Source organism: Silene latifolia, chromosome 9 (genome assembly GCF_048544455.1).
Source record: "Silene latifolia isolate original U9 population chromosome 9, ASM4854445v1, whole genome shotgun sequence".
In the NCBI taxonomy this organism is placed as follows: Eukaryota; Viridiplantae; Streptophyta; class Magnoliopsida; order Caryophyllales; family Caryophyllaceae; genus Silene; species Silene latifolia.
The window spans coordinates 112304609-112312407 of record NC_133534.1 but is presented as its reverse complement, the minus strand read 5'-3'; the positions used below and the strand labels follow the sequence as shown (position 1 = coordinate 112312407).

General features: G+C 37.6%; 1 pseudogene; it reads left to right on the top strand.

Annotated features, from left to right (window-relative positions):
• The first annotated feature begins 1339 nt into the window (after nt 1–1339).
• Nucleotides 1340–3286, top strand: LOC141601473 (molybdate transporter 1-like; annotated as a pseudogene).
• The last annotated feature ends 4513 nt before the right edge of the window (nt 3287–7799 follow it).

The following is a 7799-nucleotide window of genomic DNA, read 5'->3' as shown; positions in this document are numbered from 1 at the left end:
TTCCGAGGGGTCCAGGGTTGTCCCTATCCTAAGTTCTTGAGGTGTATTGTCGGTTCCTACGTTAATAGGTTCGGTTTCCTCAATGATGGGGGTTCTGGTTTCCCGTTTGTCAAGTTCTTTGGCTAAGTGAGGTGGGTAGTCACTCAAGTCAAGTTCCTCATAATCATTCGAAATGCATTGCGATTAAATTGAGACGAGTCATAAGCAAACTTAGCGTTCATTAAGTTGACACGAGCGAAAAGCTCGGAAAGGACAGACACCTCGTGGTCGGTCGGAGGCGACACGACGAAGAAGTGGCCCCGGAATGGCTCCAGGTTGTCACCATTCATGGGAGTGGGGGTGACCTTAGCCTCTGAATCAGCCACGACTTTGTGATAAAACAGTGGGAAGGGGACCTTGACTGGGACATCAGGAGTGTTAGGAGCTATGACAGACTCTGACTCCGACTCAGACTCGGACTCGGATCCTTCATCACTTCCCTCCTTGAACATAGGGCCTTCTCCAGTTGTTATCCTGAGAATACGGCCTTGGCGATCGGTCCACTTGATGGTTTTCCTCCAGCCCTGGGTGGCTTTCTCCGGGTCAGTATCGGAGATCAAGGCGGTTGGATCAAACTGATTATCTTTCAGGGCGATGTTGATGATGTCCTCATAGTCGAGGCGTTTGATGTTATCTTCCCTAAAGAGTAGTGTGACAACTGGAGTTGAGATTCGGCACCGAGACGCGAAACAAATCCAATTCGCGCCACCATGGATGATTTCAATGAAGGATTCAACATAAGGAGCAATACTTGCTGCATCTCGCCTGAAATCCTATAACCATCACCAACATATTCGCCCACCATAGTCACCAATCAAACCATCCACCGTGCTCCTGCACTCTCCTTCTATCCGTGCGCGCACCAGCAGCAACCCATTCTGCCACCATTCACCATCACCACAAATCACCATGGCTGCCCGGAATCGAGCTTCCATTTTCGTCATCATCAATTCACCCGACAACACCTTGATTCCTTCCCCTGCATCTCGCCTAAACTGCTCCTCCGTCTCACACCAACGCAAAATCAGCGGCTCCGTTCTCTGTCACAGAACATGTTGCTCCGTCACTCACCACGACATCATCAATCAACATCACCTTCACTCCTCCATTTTACTTCGTCCTTCACCAATTCACACGGATAGAAAGAACATCAGCAGAAAGAACGAAATTTACATACAATTTCAACAAAAGAATATGAGATCTGAATCGAACAGATGGATTCACAATCAAATTATGAACACAATTAGTGATTGATCTCGAATTCACGATGTTGCTACATACGGTGACATTATCTGAAACGATGATGATGATGGAGAGGTTTGATTTTGAGAAGATGTTGGCCGCGGTGAAGAAGTATTTGGATCAATTTTTTAAATTTTTAATTTTTGAAAGAAAGGAGATGTCAGGTCTTTCCTTTTATTAGTATTTGTATGTTGTTTTTATTAGTTCAATCTTAGCCATCTATTCCCTCTTAACTAATGGCTGAGATTTTCCAAACTCACAACTCACCATAAGAACCAAACTCACGAGATCCCGCCTATATATATATATATATATATATATATATATATATATATATATATATATATATATATATATATATATATATATATATAGGTCGGGATCCTGGTGAGAACCACTAGTATAATGAGAACCATGAGAACCACTATTGGATATAATAATAATACGGACGACTGTATCACAAACCAAACGTTTTCTTTCTCTTCTCCCTCTCTGCCTCCTCATTCCATAACCGCACATCACCAAATTCTCCGTCGCCGACCACCGCATATCCCCAGATTCTCCGTCGCCGACCACCGCACATCACCGGATTCTCCATCGCCGACCGCGTTTTCTCCTTCTTCACAGTCATCGAGCACCGCCGCACTCCTCCTTCACCACCATTGACAAAGGTAAGTTTCCTGTTTAAATTTATTCAATTTTGTAATTTGAAGATATCATTTCCGTGTTATAACAATAGCATGATGATGTTATGTAAAATTTATATGATTGATTAAATTTTTACCCAAATTGAGGCAATTGATTGTTCCTTGCCAATCCTGTGGTATTATTATCTGGGCTACCCTTAAACAAAACCTTAGTTTTAAATCCAAATGGGGGGAACTAAATGGTGCAATGGGGGATTTGGGCACTTTTATCCCTATAGTCCTAGCCTTAACATTGGCAAGAAATCTTGATTTGGGCACTACCCTTATCTTCACTGGTGTCTATAACATAGTCACTGGTGCTATCTATGGTGTACCAATGCCTGTACAACCCATGAAGTCTATCGCCGCCGTCGCAATAGCCAATCCTGACTTTGGTATCCCTGAAATCATGGCTGCTGGTATTTGCACAGGTGGAATTTTATTTGTACTTGGTGTTACACAACTTATGCAGCTTGTGTATTGGTTAATTCCTCTTTCTGTTGTTAGAGGTATTCAATTGTCACAAGGGTTATCATTTGCAATGTCTGCTGTCAAGTATATAAGATCTAATCAAGATTTTGTTAAGTCTAAGAGTGTAGGTGATAGACCTTGGTTGGGTTTGGATGGTTTGTTGTTGGCTATTATTTGTGCTTGTTTTATTATTCTTGTGAATGGTGGTGGAAAGGAGAGGGAAACTGATGATGAGTATAATTTGGGTAATAATGGGAATGATAAAGGCGAAAAGACGGGTTTTAGGAGGGTTTTGTATGCTCTACCTAGTGCTTTTATCATCTTCATGTTGGGGGTAATTTTGGCAATTGCTACTGGACCAAAGGAAATAGGGAAGGGTTTCAAGTTTGGACCTTCTTCTATCCATTTTGTCAACATCTCTAAGCAAGCATGGAAAGACGGGTTTCTCAAGGGTACAATTCCACAATTGCCCTTGTCTGTACTAAACTCTGTTATCGCTGTGTGCAAATTGTCAGCTGATCTTTTTCCGGAAAAGGATTTTACAGCCACGTCTATCTCGGCGACTGTTGGGATGATGAACTTAGTTGGGTGTTGGTTTGGTGCTATGCCATGTTGTCATGGTGCCGGAGGCCTAGCAGACAAGACAAGTTTGAGGTAGGAGTGGAGGGTGTGTCGCGCTTTTGGGTACAGCCAAGTTGATACTAGGCATTGTCTTAGGGGGCTCAATCATAAAATTATTGGACCAATTCCCGGTCGGAGTCCTAGGGGTATTGCTATTATTTGCTGGCCTTGAGCTAGCTATGGCTTGTAGGGATATACTCGAGTTACAATTTACAAATATATACTAGTCGCGTATAGTTCTATGCTAACGGGTTTTAACTCACAAATTAGGTTAGCTGTTAGTTGTTAACTTGTCTATAAACATAAGGTAGAATCGCATGTCTTGACCTTCACAAACCCTTCTTGTTCCGGAAATTGATTCGAGTCATGTACTCAAGTATGTTGGCTGGTCACAATAAAACCCTCAACTCCATAACACCAGAAATTTTGATATTCCAAATCAGTTTGTCACTGAAATTCATGAGTTTAGTAGTTGACGATGTTTGGGTGTGAATTTAAAGCGATATGAAGGGATTTACTACTGTCCTGCCAAATTTTGTTGTTTAAGTTAGTTCCCGATTTAGTTAGTTCCTGAATCAATGCTGTCTTCCCCTACATATGGTAAAGTTGTTCACAAAATCAAAATTTTAGTACAGCTTTCCATATTTTCAGCTCATTGTTTTTTCTCTTTTACAAATCGGACCTTCTGTAGCTCTAGCAATGTCGTCCCTTTTGCTATTATACCAGTTGTACCGTACTTGTAAGTCCGCCCTTATATTCATATGACGAATTTATAAGCTTAAATGCTTAAGTCCATGTTACTTTGATTCTTCATATATACTCCGTATTATCTCACATATCTGTGTCCGAAGCTCTGTTAAACTTCGATTTAAAATTTCCTTACATAAATGTACTCCCATTTATAAATTTCACCAACTTTAGTTTCTCATTAGGCTTCTGAAAGACAGTAATTGTTATGTAGGATCATGCCTCAATTAAAAGGCCGTCTTACACATCTATCTTTTGTTCCACTGTGATAGATAGTTTGGTGCATATTTTTTAGCATTATTTGAACTGAAGATTAGTATTTCTGATTATGTATGTTTTTGGATGTAACAAAAGAAAGGTTGAAGCTTTGCTTTGCCTTTCGAGTATACGCGTTCGCAGTCTTCCGAAACTATGATATAAGATTGAAACTTTTTGTCAAAAAAGCCATGCTAAGCACCTATGAGAGTGGTAGCTGGATTATTAGCCAGGCCTAGAATCTATGAGAGTGGTAGTGGAATTTTAAAGTAAGTTATGTATTGTTGTAGAACTGCTTGAAATGGACGACATATACCAAGGGTGTTAGTACCATGTCAGTATCGCCTGTTCTCTACATTATGAATGTTTACGTTTTACTTATTTTGAAAGTCAATTAGCTCAAATGGAAGAGCATTGTGCAATGCACAAGATGTGGGTTCGACTCCCATATTGGCTATGAAATACCAAATCTTTCTTTTATTCTAAGAATGAAATAATGTAATTGGTAATCCTATTTCCACTTCTTATCAAGGATCTAAAGACAAAAAAAGATGAGGAAATTGGACACTTTTTCATGCATGTACAAGGTTGTTTAATGCACATAGGTTGCTTTTTCATGCATCTAATAGGCTATATGGGACTCGAACTCATACCTTTGTGCAAAATTTGCACATTGCTCTACCATTGAGCTAATAGCCTTTAAAATACGCTAAACAAATACGAGTATGTAATAACGGGCGTATCATATGATTATGCCCCCCTAAATAACGAAAAACTAAGGATGTGGAATGATTGCGCATAAATATCAGCAAACTCAAACTTAAGTCTAGGATTCCTTTTTTTTAAATGCTTAGTCATTCTTTTACTAGGTGCCTTGAATACAAGAAAAAAGGATTAGATTATGTGTTCCTATCGTTGGATTTGCGATTTAATAGGCTATATGGGACTCGAACCCATACCTTTGTGCACAATTTGCACATTGCTCTACCATTGAGCTAATAGCCTTTAAAATACGTCATACAAATACGATTATGAAATAACGGGCGTTTCATATTATGGCAGCCTAAATAACTGATATAAGGACACTGAAATGTTTCTCACATAGTAAGATATGTAAGATATACACTAAAATGCCTTGTAGTTACATAAAAAGACCGGTAAATACATTAAATCTCTTCCACCGTCATTTCCCTTATTTTATGTATATAGAACCTTATTTCATGCACATAGGATCTATTCATGCCCATATAAAATTAATGTCCTTAACTAACAGTAATTAGTATCATAATATAACCAACTAATGCAACTGAAGAATTTTTTAATGCACATAGAACCTTTTTTCATGCACATAGAACCTTATTTCATGCACATATAATTTTATTTCGTGCACATAGAACACTTATTTCATGCGCATGTAATTTTATTTCATGCACATAGAACCTTATTTCATGCACATAGAATCTTATTTCATGCCCATAAAATTAACGTCCTTAACCAAAAGTAATTAGTATCATAATATAACCAACTGTAACTGAACAACTTTTTCACGCACATAGAACCTTATTTCATGCATATAGAACCTTATTTCATGCATATATAACCTTATTTCATGCACATATAATTTTATTTATGCCCATTTAACACTTATTTCATGCACATAGAACCTTATTTCATGAACATAGAACCTTATTTCATGCACATAGAATCTTATTTCATGAAGCCATGGAGTTCAACAACGAGGAGAGATTTGGTCACATCTCAAACTACAGTTTATCATAGAATCTTAGTTTGAGATGTGACCAAATTCTCTTACAAGCTTCTCCTCAGAAAGGGTTGTCGCCTTAGCAGTCTCATCACATTTCGTGACTGCCTTCAAAGGGCATTTTACATCATTGATACGACTTTCAAAAGCTGGATCTGAATTGGAGAGAAGGGGACAAAAAAAACAGGTAAACGGGTTCATTTCTTATAACCAGGATAGACAATTTGGTCACATCTCAAACTACAGTTTATCAATTACCATTTACAAGTTACCACAACTTAACAAGCAAACAAATACCACTGTATCAACGACAACAAATACCCCACCTTAATCCGTTACTTTGCCTGATTTTGCCACCTCAAAGTAGTACTCCGTATTTAATTGTCCTTTATGTTTTTATTCCAAAATAAATCTCTCCTTGTCCATCTCCCAAAAATATTTGCTATTCTCAACAGTTTTGGTAATGCTTCTCGTCAATTCGTTTTTCGAGAATCAAACGGAAAAGCGGGAAAGAAAAACATGATTCGAACAAAACCGAACTATGATCAATTGTTCTCATACTTCCAGAAACATTAGTCATTTGCTATGCATCAAAATGGTTTCACAAAGTTATCTAAAATAATAGGAGTATCATTGCTTGTTCGCGTAAAATTCAAGGCTAAATGCTCTAATCGTGCCTCTTTAACGCATCAAAATCCCGGAGGAATAACTACGACATTAATTAGAAAAGTCCGAATCATGCGACTATGCGAGCAAAACAAAGAAACAATGTTGGCAATTAGCAAACCAAATTAACTAAAAGAACAAAGCTTTCAAAATTCCAAATACCGCTTTTGAATTCCCACCAATCTCCAAGATTTTTTATCTCCTTTCAATTTTTCTTTCAAATTCGCCAATTCCGCCTCCGTCTCGATCAATTTTCCCGAATTTTCCCTTCTCCTCATTAAATCCCCTCCTCAAGTCCTTCGATTTCGCCTCCACCTCCTGATTATACTCCAAGGCCTGATTATGCTTCTTCACCGCCCTCGCATCGGCATTCTTGCTAAACTTTAATTCGGATACTAAATCATCCAAATCGGCATTCTTGCAAAATGAAGCATTTTCGCATGTTAAAAATGAAATTAATAAATGAGATGACAAATTAGGGTTTGATTATTGTTTAATTACGAAAACATCCGGAAATGCAGCCCTAATTTCATTATTTCAACAAATTTATGTAATTTCTCGACTTCCCCAACCCTAATTTCTCAATTTCCCCAATCTAATTCACTAAATTCCTAATTTCACAAACATAATTCATCATTTAACACATTGATCAAGACCTAAATTTATCTAATTTAATCGACAAATAAAAGAACTACAAAAAGAAAAAGACAAAAATCCTAATTTCGTAGAAATTAATCAGCAATATCAAAAGTTTACCTCGTCGAATTATCGGATCCGATTATGATCGTCGAAGAGTTTGATTGGAATGTTTGTGATGATCGAATGTAGAGAAAGAAGGAGAAAGAAGAAGCTGCAATGCGTCGAATGATGTGATCGTCGAAGACAGAGAAAGAAAGATGAGAGAGAAAGTCAATTTCGTAAAATGAATCACAATTCAGAGTTTGGAGGTGCGTTGTTAACAAAATAAGAAAGTTTGTTTTACTGTTCCATCTCACCGTCAATCATAAGTTTGATCTAAGGGCTGTGAGTGGTTCTCACAGTTCTCATTATCTTGATGGTTCTCATAGGATCCCGAATCTATATATATATATATATATATATATATATACTAGTTTAGAACCCATGCAAAATTGCACGGATATGTATAAAAGAATTTTAGGAACATATAAGTTTATAATATGAAGGTTTGTGTTAGTAGTTAGTACCATATTTAGCCATTTACATTGATATTTATAAGTTCATTCGAAATTTTATAGTATTTTACTTGTCTCATTCATTTGTTATTTTTAATTAAAATCTTTTGCAAAGAA